Source organism: Octopus bimaculoides, chromosome 10, assembly GCF_046866305.1.
Source record: "Octopus bimaculoides isolate indiv1 chromosome 10, ASM4686630v1, whole genome shotgun sequence".
Classification (NCBI taxonomy): Eukaryota; Metazoa; Mollusca; class Cephalopoda; order Octopoda; family Octopodidae; genus Octopus; species Octopus bimaculoides.
Window position 1 is genome coordinate 73867425 of NC_142937.1, and position 21297 is coordinate 73888721.

At 31.0% G+C, this 21297-nt stretch overlaps 1 protein-coding gene across 7 annotated transcripts in view; it reads right to left on the reverse strand.

Moving 5' to 3' along the window:
• LOC106880698 (uncharacterized) overlaps positions 1-21297 on the reverse strand; it is a 405084-nt gene that overhangs the window by 205465 nt on the left and 178322 nt on the right. Inside the window, exon 1 of one of the 7 annotated variants that reach the window (XM_089358808.1) lies at positions 15992-16129. The exons of the other annotated variants lie outside the window; for them this stretch is intronic. The gene's annotated coding sequence lies outside the window, so the exon portion shown is untranslated. Of the gene's footprint in view, positions 1-15991; positions 16130-21297 lie in introns of those variants that run through there. 7 annotated transcript variants of the gene reach the window in all.

Below are 21297 nucleotides of genomic sequence, written 5' to 3' on the forward strand. Positions count from 1 at the left end.
AACAAGAGCACTCAGAGAACTCAAACCTCCGTTAAGGCAACACCAACGTCCTCTCAACGATTAGCCAGAGAATATTTTTTAAAATGAGAATATTTGAAATAAACTTGACTGCCCTCACAAACAAGAATACTAAAAATGAACTCAACTACTCTCAAAAAGTAAGTAAAAAAACCAGAAAAGTAATCCAGAAACTTTGTCCGGTAGACAATTGATTCCAAAGTCTAATCAGTTTGTGCCAGCTATGAGGCCAAACATCCCTGGAAGTTTCATCTGAATACATCCAGTGGTTCTTTAGATATCTTGTCCACGGACAAACAAACAAACATGACTGAAAACAATACCCAGTCTGGGAATTGAACTCACAATCTCAAGATTGTGAGCCCGATGCTCTAACCAGAGCCATGCACCTTCACATGTGTGCGTGCACGTGTATGTGTGTTTATAGTTGTTTGTCCTCCACCACCACTTGACAGCCGTCATTGGTTTGTTTACATTCCTCCCCATAACTTAGCAGTTCAGAATAAACAACTGACGCAATAAGTAACAGGCTTTAAAAAGTAAATCCTGGGGCTGATTCATTCAACTAAACTCCTTGAAGGTAGTGCCCATGCCAGCATGGCTGCAGTCCATTGACTGAAAATCTTATTTCTCTCATGGTGTATTTCTTTAAAATGCAAACTAGTGTGAATGTATAATTAATGTTATTTATAGCAAAAAAAAAAAACAAAAACATTTATCACCTGTATTTTTTTTTTTTTTACTCTGAAGTAACTTATATCAATTTTTTATCCACTTCACAGTACTTGATAATTTAGATACAAAAATGGAGAGAAATATTTTTTTTGTATATTATAAATCAATTTTAGTTAAATGTCATCCTTCCACACACCACGTTTTGTTATTTCTGATTTGTTTTAAATTTATGATGCAGAAACACATATGTCGAAATGGAGTGGGAAGCGAGGCAGGATGCTAAATGCTTCCTGACTAGAACTCGGTTTTGTTATTGTGAAATGAAAAAGATACCAAATAATAAATAAAGACTGCTCTTGTTTAGAGACAGGGTTAATTTTCTTAGTGTATTGTTATGAGATGGCAATGAATGAAAGAACGAAAGGAAGAAAGAACAGAATAAAGAATGAAAGAAAAAGAAGATAGAAGGAAGGAAGGAAGGGAGGAAGGAAGGAAACAGAAAGAGAGAAGGAAAGAAAGGAAGGAAAGAAGGTAAAGAGGAAGGAAAGCAAAAGAAAAGAAAAGAGGAGAGAAGGAAAAGAAAGAAAAGAGAAAGAAAGGAAGGAGGGAGGGAAAAAAGAAATGAAGGAAAGAGAGAAGGAAAACCAAAGAAAGATGGAAAGAGGGAGAGAAAGAAAAGAAGGAAAGAAAGAGAAAGAAAAGAAGGAAAGAAAGAGAAAGAAAAGAAGGAAAGAAAGAGAAAGAAAAACAAAGAAAAAGAAAAGGGAAGAAAGAGAAAGAAAGGAAAGAAAGACGGCAGGGAGGGAAGGAAGGAAAAAGAAAGAGAAATGGACACACTATAAGCAAATGAGGAAGATAAAAACAAAAATAGTAAGCAAGAGTAAAAAGGAGTTAGAGTAAGAACTGAAAGAGAGGAAGAAATAATGAAAATATGGAGAATGGAATAAGTATGTTTAAAGAAAAAGAAATGGCAAATAGAAGGAATAAATTGAAGAAAAGAAAACTGGGAAAGGAATGATAAAAAAAAATATGAATAATGACAAGGAAAAAGGTAGAATGTGTGGAAGAAAGAATGAATAAGTTAAAGATAAAAAAAATAATAAAGAATGGTTGTAAGAGAAAGGTGAATGAGTGAAATAAATAACTGGCAAGTAATGAGTGAGTGAAAGATGAAGGATGGAATAAAAATGGGAGATAGAAATAAAAAAAACAGAAGCAAGAAAATATAAGAAAATAAAAAAATGGAAAAGCAGAATGAGTAAAATGAAAGAAAAAAAGATACATAAAAGCAAGAAGGTCAAAAAAATAAAATCAAAATGAAAGAAGGTGGCAGAAAGATGAAGACAGTTGATGAAAAAGGAAGATGAAGAGGATAAAGAGAGCAAAGGTAAAAAAAAACTGAAGATGAAAAATATATTAAGACTACCCCGCCCCACTGCCCAGCCCTCTCTATGATGTATTACATGAGGTGGAGGTTGTTGTCAATAGACCTGTCTGCGATGGCACATGTTTGTGCATCACTAATCAGACCACTGCCGACAAGTGCCAACCTCCTTGACAAGACCTTGGCCAAAATTCTGGAATCGACATTTAGCACAGTTATGGGCTGACGATTTATCAGTGTGATCATCCTTGTTAGGGTCCTTTCTCAGCAGCAGTACCCTCACTACTTGACTCATAGAACGGGGGGGGGGTCCTTTCTGTTCTCTTTTAATTGTTTGGGAGCTTTCAGTTGTTGTTTGTGATATAGCACTTGTTGATGACAATGTTCCTTCCTTTGTTTTTGTTGTTCTTGCTTCCTTAGTGTTTGCTTTGGTTGCAGTTGGTTTTAGTGCTGCAGCTGCTGTCATTGTTGCAGTTGCGATCACAAACTGCTCCGGTTTTTGTTGCTGCTATGGAGGTGTCCTTTTTTTTTTTTTCCTGTGGTCAGAAAGCTTTGAGATGGTTTTTGTCACCATAGAAGTGCCATCTTGACTTTCTGCACTCAACAGCCACATACAATTGTTGTGAGTCATCTGGAATATTGTTTAGGTTCAGAGAATATTCCATGCTTCGGTGATACATTTGAAATAATAGCTTGGCCCAGCAATTTTCTTTCTCTAACCTCTGGATTCATTGAATATCAATTTAGTCTTCGATGTCAATGAAAACAGCTGCCACCAGGCAGCTAAGTGTTTACTACTAGGAGCAAATCTACTATCTTTATTCTTACTACTCTATGGCCAAAGTAGATTGCTACCAAGATTAGTTCGTTACTCCTTAGGGTTGTTGTGGAGTGCTTCCTGGCTTCATCTGCTGTTGGGAATCTCACCTATATTGAGCTGTAATTTTTTTTCCCTGACAACATATGTTTTAGTGTCCCAGAGGGATCTGAGGCACTTTTCTATTGGCTGCTGTGTTGCCAGCTCTATTTTATTACCTTTGAGCACCTAAACAACAATTTTGAAGCTGGTTTCTTGCCGAATGGATTCCAGTATGTTTAAGGTTACATCGTGTCCAGATCTCGAAAGCATCTTCTTCACATTTTTTAAAGTGTGCACACTGAACTACAAAAGGAATGATAAGTCAGGCATTAATGTTTGCATAAGTAACAGAAGACATCAGCTCTTTGGCTAGGACTGCATTTTCCAGCATATGAGTCAGATTTTTGAGACTAAAATTTACAGCCAAAATCAGGTAGGTCTACTTATATGTCAAAATGATTTTGAAGGACCAAAAATTTCATGTGAAATTCAGAAAGAATTGGAAAAATAGTGACAATGCTTAAATGTTTACACTACTTGTTTGCACTGTATACAAAGCCAGGAACTACTGCATGTCAACACTCAGCACATTTCACTTGCTGTGATTCATATGGTAACATGATCAAACCAAGGAACATCTCACACATACCCATACATATATGTATAGACACACACACTCACATAATAGTACAGGAATACATACATGAAAATTGTAAATTATGATGTGTGTATGTGTCTATTTAATTAATTTCAAAAGAGAAATTAAGAATAAATCAAAATTAACGTCCATCAAGTTATGGAAGTTTGTGAATGTATATACAGAGATTATTGTTGCAAGCATTAGAAATTAAACTTAATTTGCAAATTGATTGATATAAATCCAAAAACAAGCCATTTATAAATTCAAATTCAAAAATAGTTTCATAGAAATATGGAACAACACCCCTACACATGATTTTATTTATATATATATATATATATATATATATATATATATATATAATTGAAGTGATAATACACAAACACACACACATTTGTGCAAGTACACTGTTTTACTCACTTGCATTATGTGTAGATGCGTAAAAACACATAAGAGCAAGCTCAGAAAGCAAATTGTATGAATTGATAAACTATAAAAGATTCAAGTCTTTTATTCTGTGAAATGTGAATGCATGGATGAAATTAATGAGATTATGTTTGAACATAGGTGGTATCTTAAACACAATCACATTAACAGAGCTCCCATGTTTTGTCACAGTACTAATATACATTAGAAAAGCTGCTGAGAAGTAGTGTTGGAATTAATTCTAAATTTGTTGGAATCTTATAAAGATTGATAATATGTCTTGTACACATGGAGAACAATAATAGAGTAGGTAATCAAATTATATAATAAAAAATATAGTGACACACATGTATACACACATATATATATAAAATGTGTGTGTGTCTGAGTGTGTGTGTATGTGTGTGTATGTGTGTGAGAATATGGAGGGGAAAGTGATAAGATCACAAACAACTAGCAGTAAGGTTGGCAGCTGCTACCTTAGCAGCAGCAGTACTGCATCATATCCATTGTCAAGTAATATTTCACCTTCAAGGAGCCTATCTTGCCTGAGTGGTGCAGGGTAGAAGGCAAACTCACAAGGAATTTGTCACCTTGCAAATCTGAAATGAACAACTACAGTAAAAAGAAGAAAAAGGAAAGGGGTAAATGCTGCACAAGTCCTAAGAACTGAACCAAGATCCTATAATTACCTACATCTGCATTGGTATTGGACACGGGCTGAACATAACAGCTGGTTAACTACACACAGTCCATCACACATTAAATATATTATACACTGACATATATCAGTGTGGGATGTCTTGGTTAACTACTAGAAATTCTGTATGAAGATATGTAAGTTATTTATTAGCATAAATTAGAAATCTCTCTGTCTCTCTCTCCCTCTCTCTGTTAGTCCGTCCTCCAAAGGGAGATAACTCTTATCTTATTGAATTTATCTCCCTTAATTACGATATCTATCGGTGTATCTATCTAGTCACACACATATGCACGCGCACACACACATACATACACTAACCAGTGTTACCATATGATAGCTAACATCAAGTTACGTTTGTAATTAATTCATAGTTAAACAGTAGTATTGTTATTGATAATATATTTATGACCAATATACATTTGAAAAACTTGGTTTATTTAATTTCATTTTAATTAATAGATATTTGAAAAATTACTGTTCATTTCATCATTTTATATAACCACCATGAAATTTGTTATAATTATGGTACCCTTTTAACATCATCTGTTATTACCTACGTTATCTGTTACTACCTACAAGGGCTAAAGTATATTATCAACATTACTCATCAAATGACAGATAACATTCTGGTATCATTTATACTATAGAACATATTATGCTCTCAGGTATATGAAGTCTGAGACAATAAAATAAAGTTATAATATTTTTTTCCATTCAAATCACCATTAAAATAGCTAAAATATTTTTTATGTAAAATTAAAAAATGCAATTGAAATAATGTTCAGACAAATATTTAAGGTGATGTATTACTTACTAGCTTAAAAAAAAATAAAAGGACTTCTATGACTGCTTCTAAAATGAAAATATGATGAAAACTTAATATATTTCTTTGATATGAATTATAGCATTTCATCAATAGAGAATATTGTCTTTGCAGCAACAGTTACAATGATGTATGGAATGATGCTACGTTATTTATTTGTTCTGAAATCATTAGAAATGACAGCATCAAAGAAATATTTCCTATTAAGAACACAGCTTTCCTTTGACCAGTAACTGAATTTTAAGCATTAGAAAACTCCCATTGGACCATTTGAAATGAAAAGAAACACAAACATAGACAGCTATTCTCTTTGATTATCATGCTGCAACATTTAGTTCAATGTCAGACTTGCATGGCTCTGACCTTGATCTATCATATTCCGATGACTGTTTGGTAAATGAATTATTTTTGCAAATATCTACTAACATAATATCCATAATCTACACTGAGTTGGTCACTATCCTATTTGTCTGCTTCATAAAACGCTTCATAGTAAACAACGAAAGCTATTTTCTCAGTATTGCAAGGCTATCCCTGTACTGGCATCCTTGTATTTATTGTATCTTGTGCAGAAAATTCTAAAATACCAAGTTTACTTAACAACTGAACAAAGTTAAACAATCTAAATTTTTATTCTATTTTTGAGCTACCCACCAAAACACACTCCTCAAATATTTCTATACATTTTCCAGTTATATCTAGCAATTCAGTGTTTAACCTGTGACAACCTCATATACAACACAGGATGAATATTATCCTAAAATCAGAATATCAAGATCTGTGAACATATATCTCTATTTAATACATAACAAGTATTCAGTCGACAGATCTTGCTGACTTATTAGCAAGTATTCAAAGATGTTACCAGAAACAAGAGAGGAGTCAACTACAATAATTCTAAATATATGACAATTCTCTGGTAATATGCTAAAAAAAAAAATGAACAAATATCAAGTGTTTTATTTTTTTCTTCAAAATCCAGTATTTCCAACTTAATTTATGTTCTCATGTATATAATGTAATTGATTATTCATGAACAAACAATTTCAACACTCTATTTTATTTTAGTTACCATGTGGATTTCACTCTATTTTGGTATATATACACTATAGAGTTGCCAAGTTAAATCTGATTCAGTAAACAAATAAAACAAAAAAATTTTCAAAAATAAAAAAATTCACTAAGCTCCCAAGCTTCCCTCATCACATCAGCTTGAGAAGCCTTTTTCTTTTTAATTTTATTCATTTGTGTAGTTTACTCTTTAGAGCCCTAATATTTACATTGTGTCATTGCTGGAAATAAACTTGCATTGGTGTAACATTTAAAATCAAACTGATTAATAGCAAAGAATTCAAACATGAAATATATACGAAGAGATTTTATACACACACACACACACACAAACACACACACACACACATAAAGCATTTAATCTGTAATTTTTAAAGGCTTTAAAAGAAATCTCAACTTAGATTTTAACGGCTAATTTACATGAATTAACTTATTAGTTTTGGTAGTTAGGATGCTAATATTCTGTAAAATGTCCAAGTGAAAAAGCTCAGTATTGTGGTCTCAATGAGTTCTTAATTCAAGTAAACTTTGTGATAGGTCACAGATACAGTCTCTTTTCTCTCCCTCCACCCATTCCATTTTTCTTCCTTGCTCATCTTGGCACTTATTCAGACAATAATTTAATTAGTACAATTATTTTCACAAGTCAGTAACACTGGTCTTTTGTCTACAATCTAGCAGAACAACAAGAGGCAACTTTCAAACTTAACTGAAAAGCTGGACATTTTAAGGAAAGAGATATATATCCACATTTGAAATTGTGCCAATAGCAACATTAGACATGGTTAGTGCAGTTAAATTGTATTTGTTGTCTCAGACAATCAGTGAATGAGAGGATTATCATTTAACAGACACACACACATACATATACAATACTTTTAGACTCATCAAATATTAAGAGGTACATGAAATGCTACAAAATGTAGAGTTACAAGCCCAAATGGCCATAAACAAGCACGCATTTATTCAACCTTGCCAAGGTCAGATGGAAACATCAATATATTGATTTCAGTAAAATGATCATAGATTAGTTTAAGCTGAGTAGCATAGTTCATCTGGAGTCCAGGTCTAAAAGTTATTTGGTGGGGGCCAATTCATATTTTAGCTTCAACAGACCTCAACAAGATATGCTATTTTTATTAGAAAATCCCTAAGTAAGTAGGCATTGTTTGTGGAATAGAAACGAGACACCAAAATCTTGGAAGGCTGCCACAAGGATTTTAAACACTGGTCATTAGCATATGAGAAACAGACCAGGCAACCCATATCAAAACAGCTGGTGGCATACTGACCTTAGAAATGGAATATCCTGAATTATAAAAGTTATTTTTTTTGTTTTCTTATTTTCTTAATTTTCTTTCTTTTTAATATTAACATTCCGTTTAAAGGTCTAGCCCTTGATTTTATTTAGAATTCATACAAAATATTTCAAAAATCTGATGTAATATTTTAAGATATAAACAATCAGTTGATTATAATTTCATAAAGTAATATTCATGAAATATAGCATAAAGATTAAATCCAATAGTATGTCAACCAGTTTTATATATTGTACAAAATGCAATGAAAATATATCATGCTCAACAGAAGAAAAACAAACAACAAATAAACCAAATTAAACATTAGGAAAATTTTAAAAAATCATTTCATATAGTGAGCTACAACAAATGTCATAAAGCCTATTTAACAAATTTCTTCAGACATATAGAATTTGTAATCCAATGATTTTTTTTTTTTATCCTCAAGAAATTATATTTTCATTCAATATCTTGATAAATTGATATGAAGTCTCTCTGCTATACAGTTTATCTTTACAATTTTTATATTGTATCGTATTTAATGATATGCTTAAGTTCATAATACTTAAGCTATAAAAACTAAAAAGATCAGCTTATGGCATTAATGTTAGGATAGGTTTTCCTTAATGCACAATATGAAAGTTTTGTTTCATAGAAAATGAAACTTACTCAAAATAGAAATAATAAAACAAAATGAATAATTGAATTTTCTAGTGCAAGGCTTTAGCACTTTAAACCCAAATTATTGTTAATAATCAGCTTTTAATATATATTGAAGAACTACATTTAGTCAAGTTGGTTGTGTATTAGCTTCCCAAACATAAAAATCCATAGTTAAGGTTCCTTTACTTGGACTACACTGTCATTGACAAAGACAATTCTTAATATACAAGACTATTCAATCAAATAGCCTAGTTGACCTAGAAGTAAGCAGTTATCATAGAGAATATGTGAATATGCAATAAATTCTTAACAAGTTCTACAGCTCTTGTTTTAATTCTTCATTTAAATAGCTTTACATACTGTTCAACTTACAACTTCTGCTATGCACAATACTTCAAAGCTTCATAACAACTGAAGGAACTACAATTAAAATGCGGCAAAATTGCAATAGCCATGCAAATAAAGTAACGAATAACTGTCGACTTCCAGTTAGATGATTTTTGCTCTGCTAAAGGTGTGAGTATGAATTCTCCAAGTAAGCACAAGGCATTAGATATTTAGGACTGGGAGATGATATTTCATTAGGTTTTTACAAGTTTTCCATAGCCAACATCCTCAACTTTATTTGTCAATTATCACTGAGAGGTGTATTAAGCTAGTTAATGAAGTAGGCTTACTAACTCAAAACCCTGTATAGTGATATACAGCCTGGAGAAAAAAAAAATAAAAGCACTTTGCCAAGAGATCATCATGCTTAATTTAGAAAGCAAGTGTTATGCTTGAACATATAAGGTATCAGACTCCGAACTATACAGACATTAATTTTTACACAATAGACATTTACTGTGTTCCTGCTCACGATATTAAGACCAATGTGACCAAAACTTCATGCCACTTTAACAATCATTAATTATCAAGTAATTTACTGTAAATGCGCATATACATGTAGGTGAAAGGTACACATAGAGTGTACAAGCATTTGCGAACTGTATATGTGAGTGTGAGTACGCATGCATACAGACAGACAGATCGATAGATAGAGACAGACAGAAAGAGCATGAAATTATTATATGTATATGTATATATTTACAAAGGAAGCATTATTTTTCCGATGTACAAATAAATCCAGATTGATTTGCAATGCAAGACAATTTTACAAGTGATGATTCCAAATGACCAGACATCAATATGAAGCAAACTTTAAATTCTGCAGGTCAAATATTTCTTCTGCATTTTAGTTTATTTAGAATGAAATATGCTACTGGTACTTAGTTGCTTGGTTACGTAAAAATAAAATGGCTAAGATTATCCTAAACTGTAAAATGATTAAAATAGGACATAAAGAAGAAATTAGCAGAGATTTTAGTGTTTTAGTACTTTACTTTTTGTTATTTTTTCTCTGAATTAATAATACTACTTAGATGTTTTTTGTAAGAAATATAGAGAAATAAAGATTTACCATTTCCTAAAGAAAAAAAAAATTATCCCAAGTTAATGCTTACAGCATCAGTAACATTCACTATTGGAAAGTAAACCTTTCTAGCCAAAACAATCGAGTTGTTTCTTACACTAAACTTTATTATAGGTTTATACTATATCATACTACATATTGAACCAGTATTGTTTTTTATCAAATTAAAATATCTTCAATTTATTCCTCTGCAATTTCTATGGGCCAATTTACTTGTAATTCAACGAAATTCATGACAGAAAGCATTACCTGGAAATGTTGCTTGTGCAAATTATAAGACAGTAACATAATAGTATATATTCTGTGATAGTAGGAGTTTTAGTATGCTAAGGCAGAATCGGTCAGATATTGTGACATTGTGGTTGCATGAAAGTTTCATATTTAAAAAGAGACCTGCTCCCACAGAAACTGAGATTTAAAAACTGAGACATGGTTAATATGAATAGGCTTGGTTTTATGAAAGTAAAAAAAAAAAAAAGTTAGCAGACAAGTGTAACAAAGAATTTATATGCAAAGACAAGCAGGAAGGGTAAAAGTGCACACACACACATACACAATGTTGGTAAAGGCAAAAGAGGAGAATTTGGTAGGTTGATTAGTATCGGTGTAGATGTAAAGTTCATTTGTACAAGAAGCAAAGAAGATTTACAGAAGATGATAGAGAATTCTTCAAATGGAACACTGATGATGAGCAGACAACTTAGTGCTGTAGATTGAATTCTATGTTCTTTTGTTTGTTTTTTTTTTACTTCCTTTTATTTTGCTTTTATTTATCATTATTTTTGATACACTAGCAGCTTAAAGCTTTAACCACTCTTAGAATGAAAAGAGAGAAATATTAAAAGAAAAAAAAAATGCAAAATTTTTTTTGTGAGGACTTTAATAAGTTTAATTAAACCAATTTCAAACTATAAATTATTTCTTGAAATGTTTAATAAAAGTCAAAAGCACATGAGTTAAAACTCATTTAGGAAGCATTTCAATCTCTTTATTAGCATCAGCTAACAAGGGCAAGCCGTAAAGATAGACATATGGCCTGAATATATAATGTGCATTTAGATAATTTCATTGTTATATCTCACTTGAAGAAGAAGAAAAACAGTAAACATTTCATTCCTAGACTCAGAGGAATACCTTTTAAACATGAAATTACATGCTCTTATAAAACAGTATAAAAACACAGTGATACTAATATCAACCTCCATACGAAATTCTTGCTTTTACTTACATGATATATATGTACATATATATATATATATATATATATATATATATATATATATATATATATATATATATATATATATATATATATATATATATATATATTACCGGCATAATGCCTCTCCTAAGGTTTAATTGTGTGTATATATATATATATATATATATATATATATACATATATACATATATAAACACACACACACACACACATATACATACATGTATATGTGTGTGTGTGCTTCCCAACCACATGGTTCTGGGTTCAGTCCCACCGCGTAGCACCTTGGGCAAGTGTCTCCAACTATAGCTTTAGGCCGGCCAAAGCCTTCTTAGCTGATCCGGTAGATGGAAACTGAAAGAAGCCCATCGTATATATGTATATATTTATGTGCGTCTTTGTGTCTGCGTTTGTCCCCCATTACCACTTGACAACCGGTTTTGGTGTATTTACATCCCCATAACTTAGCAGTTCAGCAAAAGGGAGTGATAAAATAAATACTAGGCTTTAAAAAAAAAAAAGGTCTGAGGTCAATTTGTGCGACTAAAATCTCTCAAGGCAGTGCTCCAGCATGCCCGCTGTCAAATGACTGAAACAAGTAAAATAAGAAAAGAATAATATGTAATATGTATATATATATATATATATATATATATATATATATATATATATATGTACTGCTTTTGTTTTTCTATGTATAAAATCATCACAGTGCTTAGACTGGGAAACAGTAACAGGTTTGCAATATGCTTCAGTATCAACATCATTATTATTTATTTTCGATAAGCTCATTTTTTAACTGTATGCCTGTTTGTGTGTAATATATAAATACATGTGTGTGTGTGTGTGCGTGTGTGCGTAATACATACATATGTTTGCGTGTATATGCATGCATGTGCACATGTGTAACTATAGTCTGAACATTAAATGCTCTGAAAAGTTCATTCATCAAAGTGAACTCTGAGATACAACAGCAACATTTTTTTGCATTTTACAGAGTAGCAACAGTAGTAGTAATAATAGAAGTAGTAGCAGTAATAAAAGTCTTTTGTTAAAATTATACATAAATGAAACTTAAGACAAATGAGAAACAAACAAACTTTATATCTGACGGCCAACGTAACAGAAAACTATAACGATCGTAAACTACCTGACTTCAAGCTGTATGATAAATAATTCAAAATAATGAGATGCCTATAAAAAAAAATGTAGTGATTTTGTTAGCATATAAATATTGTTGTGCCTCAGTTCTTCTACTTCATAAGGATACCAAATATTAAAATTAGTAAGCCTCTATTGAATACAATGTATGTTTATTATTAATCTTTAAATTTTCTTTCTGACAAAAATGAATATAAAATATCACTTTAGAATTAAGGAGAACCACTTAACTTTATATTTAAAATTAGTGAATGAAATTTACTTTTTTTTAAAAAAAGAAATATTGAAATTTTATTCTAATGGGAAATTGATTTTTAAAGCATCTCTAGATTTTAATCAATTTCTCTTTTTGTTTTGTTTCTATTTCCCTTTTTTTAATTTTTATAATTTTTTTTTTTTTCAGTGCAGATATTGAGGGACATATTGGTATGTATCTTAATTATTGCAAAACTTTCAAAAGAATGTTATATATCAAGTAGAAAAAGTGCAGAAAGTTGAATATGGAAAGGTAAATTAGAGTTAGACTATGGAGAAATTTTAAATGTTGCAGTTAAATTGGATCATTTTGTTGAAATGAAAATGGTTAAGAGTGAATAGGAAGAACTTGTTCAGAAGATACTTCTAACTCATATCAGTGTAGGAAACTTGTAAAAGTGGTGAGGAAGAATTTACAAAATGACTTGATGCATCTGGTGTGTTTCTAAAGTGCAAAACATTTAAACTTACATACACAATAAATACAAATTTTAATAGGACACAAAGGTGTTTAAAGACATAAGTAAAATGACTGACGAAGCCTCACAAAGTGTAACTACTAGATACAGATGTCAAAAGCTTTATGGCAACTGATTGATGTAATATCTTGAATATCTAAAATTATTACAAGTAGAAAAGGAAAACAAAAATAATCCTATGGAAAGTAGTTTTCTTGCAATAAAATAAAAATAAAGTCACATTTACATTTTATCCATTTAAATTACAACTATAAATTTTACTTTTTTTTTAAACTAGAAACATCTTGGATTTCAAATTCAAAGATTAATGAAGTAGAGCAAAATAATTCCACATAAAATTTATCAACTAAATTATTTCAATTCTTTATCATATTATTCAAGTGGATTAAAATTAATTCATGACAAAACTATATAATCTATGAAGAGCAGCCACCATGAATTCTTCAACAACAAATAGACAGATAAACTCCTCAAAAAAAAAAGAAAAAGCCAGCACCAGAAATATTAGCAATACTACCACAAGAATAACAATAAAAATATATCAACATTAAAAAAGAAAAAAAAATGAAGTTAATAGAAACTTGGAGCAGATTTTAGTAATTGTTACAACAACAATAATGATTTTAACCCCTATGTCATGATCAATAAACTTTTCAAGGTATTTCTATTAAAATGGTGTATAAATAGAACACTTATTAATACAATTTCCTTTCTATTTCTAGTTGGCCTTTATCTACAAAATCAAAACTATGTATAAAATATCTATAAGTATTTTAAGTAGAATTGTTTTAGTCTGTATGTGTGTGTTCTGATCAAAATATATTTCACACTGTAGAAATTAAATTTAAAGAAAATACACTACAAAGTAAAATGAATATTTAACACACTGAAATCAAAAGAACGTTTTCATTAATGTCATAGTTATGGTTTTACCTTCACATAAATATATAACTTGTTAAAACAGCTCCTGTTCTCAGAAAATATTTCTGAAAGTAAGGATTCACTTAAAGGTTTTTTTCAATAGCCACTTCTCAGAAACTTTCACTTTAATGAATAATTTTCCAAATGATTCATACCAATGCAGAAAAACAGTTTAAATGTATGCATGAAATTGTTAATTTAGAAGGAAGTAAATAAATGTAATCAACAAAGGACTTTAAACTCTCTGCCGATTATAATATTTGATAGTTTTGTAGAAAGAATAATAGGAGATTTTGAATTATGAATTTATTTCCTAAATCAAAAAACTTTTGCCTGCATGAAAAATTTTGTTCATTTTAGGCAAATGAAATAACTATTTTGATCACTGTCTTGAAATTCTTTCAGTATTTAAGTTGTTTGGCTCATAAAATTATGGAATGACAGAGATAAAAAACTTAAAGAAATTACATCACACACACACACACACACACACACACACACACATACATACACAGAGACATCCAAACACAGATACACAAATGCACACACACACAAACAGAGAACTACATGCATACAAGCATACATACAGACACAGATATACACACATGCATATATACACATACTGATACAGACTTGCATTTACTTACTTTGGAGCAAAACTTAAAACCCAAAGATGTCTGGAATATCCCTTTCACAACTAAGACTTTCTTTGAAAGGAATAATATATACATGCAAAAAGTTACATGTTTAAATATCTTTATATATATATTTTTTTTTATGTGTGTGTGTGTGTGTAATTTAAATCATTTCATGATATTTAAGCAACATGTTTAAGCAGAAATAGAGAAAGTTCCATATTCCTCAGAACAAAGAACTGGATGTGTAGACTACTAGGAGATGATTTTGAAAGAGACATCAAACTTGAGTAGAGGAGAGAAAGAAATGTATTAAAAAAAAGAGCAATGTTATATTTAAGGTGAGGCTAGATGCAATCAAAGCGATGTAAATTCTTCCTCTCAAACTAATGATGTGAGTAAAGCCAACTATGCTATAATTTGAAAATAAGACAGATTTACATTTTTTTTTTTTTCGTTTCACACCCTCTATGTCAATACCTGAAAGCTATTTCTCGATGTTGTAGTTATGATATTAAGTAAATGTCATAATAATCTTTAGACAAAAGGACTCTGTGAAAGTAGCCTCAGGTAGATTTGTTAAGGTGGAACTACCAGGGAATATTAATTAAACTAAGTTCAGTCTGCTATGTATACCTTGCAATTTCTGTGCATTTTGAAGTAAATGTGTAGGAATAATTAAAACAACATAGCAAATGTACAGCAAACTGCTAAAGTTCTGTATCATTTACACACTATTTTTGCTTAAATTATTCAAAGTCATTACTGTCTTGGATGATTGTTTTTTGTTTTTGTTTTCCTTTTCTTCATCTCTGAAAGCTTCTAGTAACTTTAACAAGATCAATAAGATATCTAAGACTGTACATAATTCAATTTTTAAACAGAATTACAGATCTTTAAAAAAGAAAAAAACAAAACTGTCATTCACAGGTTAATGAATAATAATAAAAAAAAAATATGTCAACGATTTGGTGTTGAAAATAATTTTGAAGTATTTTGTAATATTAAAGAGCCATTTTGTGATGTTACATATGATAAAGTTAGAAAGCTTATTAAAATTATAATTAAAAAAAATAAAGCTAATTAAAATTAATACCTTCACAACATGTTTCAAAAAATCTGCGATTACTATTTTAAAGGTAAAGAATGTCGAGGAAAAAAATTTATATTTAAGCACACCATAGAATGTATAAGAAATCTATAATTTTTATGTTTTATCTTCCTCAATCATTCATTGAGACTAAAAACAGTATTTCATGAGACAGCTGTAACATTAATACAACAAACCTTAATATTCCAGTTTGTATTAGATGATATAACACTGAATACATTCGGGACAAATGAAAGAATATTAATTTTTACATAAACATATGAAGCATTTCAATAGTCTTTCTATCCTTTTTTTTTTCTTTTTTTCCTTTTTTTATAAGTGTTTCATGAAGTCATGCTTAGATTGTATATGTTCTAGAGGAGACTACAGCAACAATGTATAAGTAAGCAGCAGTAGAAGCAGTATCAATACATCAATCAAAACATACTTATCAGCAATGTTCTCTTGCAGATGTGTATGTGTGTGCGTGTATGCTTTCTTATGTAAACTTAAAATGCTCTGGTGATCATATTTCAAACAAAGTATACTACCTGCTGTGTATTATAGTTAATTTAATAATTAAATAAACTTGAATACGGAAGGGTTTAGCTAAATAACTTTTATTTGATTAAGATAAGATTTCAGACACAGGAACCAGTTTTTAGTGTTATGATTGAAGGTTTGTTACTTGACTATTAACACTTGAAAACTGGAGGTTTTGCATTATAAAACCTAAGGCTGTCAGACAGCCTTAAAAGAGTACTGTCAAAAGGGCCGAACGCTTCAGTTTAAATGAGGCATAGAATAATTTGTGAAGCATAGTGTGATGTCTTACAAGCAATAAGGTGGGACGAAATTGAAATGATAAATATTTAATACAGAGGGACAAGTGCTCTTTTCCAAATTCATCATCTTAAAACAGTTTCAATTAAAAGAATATTTACAAAACAAATAAATGGCAAAATAAGCCAGACAGTATTTAAAATCATCACAACTTTATTTACTGCAGTTTTTTTGTTTAAGTTTTCTTTTGAAAAGACAAAAGACAGTTAGTTGTTTTCTTTTTGAAATTTAGACAAATTATACAAAATTCCTGTTAATTTGTACATGTTTAAAGTTCTAGTAAAATCTACAGCTGGTATTATTAAGTTAATAATTAGCTTCTTCTTTCATCTGTGGCAACTTATATACAGTGAAACAAAAAAATTTTTCATAAGCTTTCATAGCAGAAACTAATTGGCTAAACTCAAACAAACACTCTTAATTACTGGAAAAATAACAATAAAATATTTTTTTAAAAAATATAACAACCATAAATTCCCTTTTATTCATTTTAAATGGCAAGATGGTTAACATTAAAACTGCCAAGCTCATAAACCGAAAGAAAAGCACAGGATTTGTTAAGATATAGAAATTTTACATTTGTGTTTGTATATTTTTTTTTTAATGGAAACTAAACACATCATCAGAAACAAATTTACTAAATACAAGTTGAAGATTTAATTAACCATTTTCAGGTGAAATAGAATCAATCTCATCAGAATTATTCAAGTTTTCAATGATGATAAATTTTTCAAAGGAAACAAAATGCAAGGACAGAAAACAATGACATATTAGCGATGTGTAAGAAATACATCTGTTGCTATTTCTTTAATCACACTATTTCTAATGTATTGTTATGTCTGATTCCTCTTAGGTATGAAAGAGACTGCTTCATAAATAAATAGTTTCAGCTAGTTTTTGTTTGGTTTTTTTAATATTACAGAGTAAACTAAATATTTTTTTGCTTTTGTTTTTGCTTTGTTTTGTTTTATCTTCATAAAATATTGCATTTCAAAGGTAAAAGCGAGTAGTTTACATCCTTCTGATTATTTATCTTTTCTTTACATTTTACTTGTTTCAGTGACTGGTCTGTGGCCATGCTGAGGCACCATTTATTTTTTTTTTAAAGCCTGGTACTTATTCTATCAGTCTCTTCTGCCAGATTGCTAAGTTGTGGAGATATAAAAAGCCACCACCAACTGTCAAGCAGTGGTGGAGGACAAACACAAACACAAACACACATACATACGACGGGCTTCTTTCAGTTTCTGTCTACCAAATCCACTCAGAAGGCTTTGGTTGGCCCATAGCTATAGTAAAAACACTTGCCCAAGGTGCCACACATTGGAACCTAGTGGTTGGAAAGAAAACTTCTTACCACAAAATCATGCCTGCGTTTAATACATTAAATTACTACATTCCAAACAAAATGTTTCTACTTAAAATTTGTAAAAATTGTAAAATTTTACTGACACACATACAATAATAGTACAGCCTAAATACAGAGATAGTAAAAAGATATAAAAATCAAGTATTTATTTGCATTTAAAATTGTAATTATTGTAATAAAATGACTTAACTTAAAATTGTTAACAATCTTATGAAAGTATGAGCTTGAAAGAAATCTCTCCCGAAATAAGATTTGTGGTTTTTGATGTAACTAAGAAACTTATTGTTAATAATTTGGATAGCAGATTGACAGGATCATTAGTGAAGATTTCTTCTCTGTGTTCAGAGTTCAAATCCTACCAAGGTCATTTTATGTTTCATTCTTCCATGGTTGATAAAATAAACTACCAGTTAAATAAATATTGAAGTTAATGGTGTAAACCAGTGATTCTCAACCAGAGCTCATATGGTTCTTGGGGGTCCATACAAAATTTTATTGTTAAAATCTATATACAATAAATTGGTTATATTTCTACTTCTGCTATAGTCTTGGGCCAACCAAAGCCTTGTGAGTAGATTTGGTAGATAGAAACTGAAAGAAGCCCATCATATATATATGTGTGGTTGTGTGTGTTACTGTGTCTGTTTAATCTTCCACCTCTGCTTCACAACTAGTGTTAGTATTTACTTTTACATTCTTGTAACTTAGCGGTCCAGCAAAAGAGATTAATAGAATAAATACCAGGTTCAAAGAAAAACAAGTACTGGGGTCATTCCATTTGACTAAAAATTCAAGATAGTGCCGCAGGATGGCCATAGTCTAATGTGGAGAAAATGCTTATAGGCATTTCTTCCACCTTTACATTTCAAGTTCAAATTCCTCCAAGATCAACTTTAGATTTCACCCTTTCAGTGTCAATAAAATACGTACCAGTCAGGTACTGGGGTCAATGTAATCAACAAATCCCACTCTCCCAAAATTTCCTTGTGCCTATAGTAGAAAACATTATCACAGATGGTGGAATGGCAAAATCGTTAGAATGTCACAAAAAATGCCCGGTGGTGTTGTATTTCTCACATTTTACATTCTGAGTTCAAATCCTGTTGATGTCAACTTTGTTTTTCATCCCAGTGGGGGTCAATAAAATTGAGTACCTGTCAAGTACTGGGTATTGACTAACTCCCTTTGCTGGCATTGTGCCTAAGTCAGAAACCATTATTATTATCAGCATTATTTCACCTTTAAGCAGTCAGATTATTCTGTCATATATAATGCTCATAAACACACCCTGTCTTGAATAAATAAATCATGCATAATCACATAGCTATTCCGTTAGAATATCTGGGCTGGATATGCCGGTTTAAATGTTAAAGGGTTAAGGGATGATACCACAGTAGATCTGCAGATGTTTGATGCAACAGAGCACAACAGATTTTTTTTTTCAATCCTTTGATAGCAAATATCAGAGTTCAACTCATTCTAGGATTTGATAAAAAGAAACAAATAAAATGAAAAGTATATTGCAAATTATTTTATTAAATTGTAAACTCCCTTATTATTTCATACGATCACATCCACAAAAACATTTTCACATATTTCTATGCATTTTTTACATGATTAACAAATTTATAACTAACAATGAAAAAAGTACAAAGCATTGCCTTTTTTTTTTTTTAGCTAAAACTTTAAATGTGCAAGCAACGAAAGATATTCCACAAGATAGTATGATTTTAAATGCCTATTAAAACCAGCTATCTAATTTCAAATTATACTATAAGAGGATCACAAAGCTATTTAAAAACTTACAGGCAACTTCAATGAATTCTTTCACGGAATTTAAGACATTTTTAATTCAGCTGTTAGAATAAATTGTGACAATTGAAATAAATATCAAAAAAGAAAAGCAACAATGAAGGAATTATAATGTTACAATTATTCTGTAATGTTTTTCAAAAATTGTAAACGTAGTTTTATACAATAACCTATTGAATCTATTTTACTTGCAGTAACGAGTGTGTGTGTGTGTGTGGCTGTGTGTATATAAGTACACATGTTCATTTGTGTGTGTATAAAATCAGGTGGTGCTTATGAATAATTTATAATGTAATTTACATACATGTATGTATATATATATATATATGGGTGTGTGTATATATTATATATATATATATATATATATATATATATATATATAAATGCAAACCCAAAATATACATTATTTACAAACATAGGTACATACAGAGATTTGATGTCGCAACATGTACAGACATATAGAGATATATTATATTTGCTAGAGGCAAATTCCAACATTAATAAATATGTCTCAATTGAATGAGTTTGATTAAGCGGTTATTACATTTTAACAACAGACTGATGATGGTAATGGAACTTACACAAGTTCTAGAAGTGCCTGAAGTAAGCAGACCCAGAAATGAATGCACATGTGTCTTTTCCCATATACATGCATATGTGCATTAGTGTGTGTGTGCTTGCACATGCATATGTGGATGGGAGTACATGTGAATTTATAAGTGTGTGTGTGTGTGTGTATGTAAGCACATACACACAAACACACTCATAACACACACACACATAACACACAGAGGATGCAATGAGTAAATTGTCACCATATTATATTATTAATTTCGCAAATGTGCAATGTTTGTTTTTGATTTTCTTAACAGTATAGTAAGGTCAGTTGGTCACCATCTGTGAGAAAAACAGTACCATGATACATTTCAGTCTGCCAGAAATTTGGAAACGTCATGCTGTACTGCTTGGCATTTGCACCAAGAGCTCTAAAATGCTAGGAGCTCCAATATATGCCAGGAGCTCCAATACACACCAGGAGCTCCAATACACACTGGTAGCTCCACTACGCACTGGGAGCTCAAAACATTTCAGAGTGCTTGGGTGTCAATCTGAGCAAAGAACAATTTGAAGACATGCACTGGGAGTGATAAAAATCAAACATCCAGTCAACATCATGGTGTTTGGAGAGAACACTAGTGATGGTAATGTTATGCTTCCATTCATCATCCCACACAGCCTCAGACTCAACGCGGAGGTCTACGTCAAGTGCCTTGAAGAGGTAGTGCTGTTGTGGGTGAAGAGGGTGGCTGCTGAAAGACCCTATGTTTGACAAAAGAACTCTGTACCATGCCACATAAGCAAGAGAACCCAGTCATGGCTGTCAGAAAATTTTTGCGACCACACCACCCCTAACATTTGGCCACCTAACTCCCCACACTGCAACATCCTTGATTACATGTGGGGCGCAGTTGAGTGAGA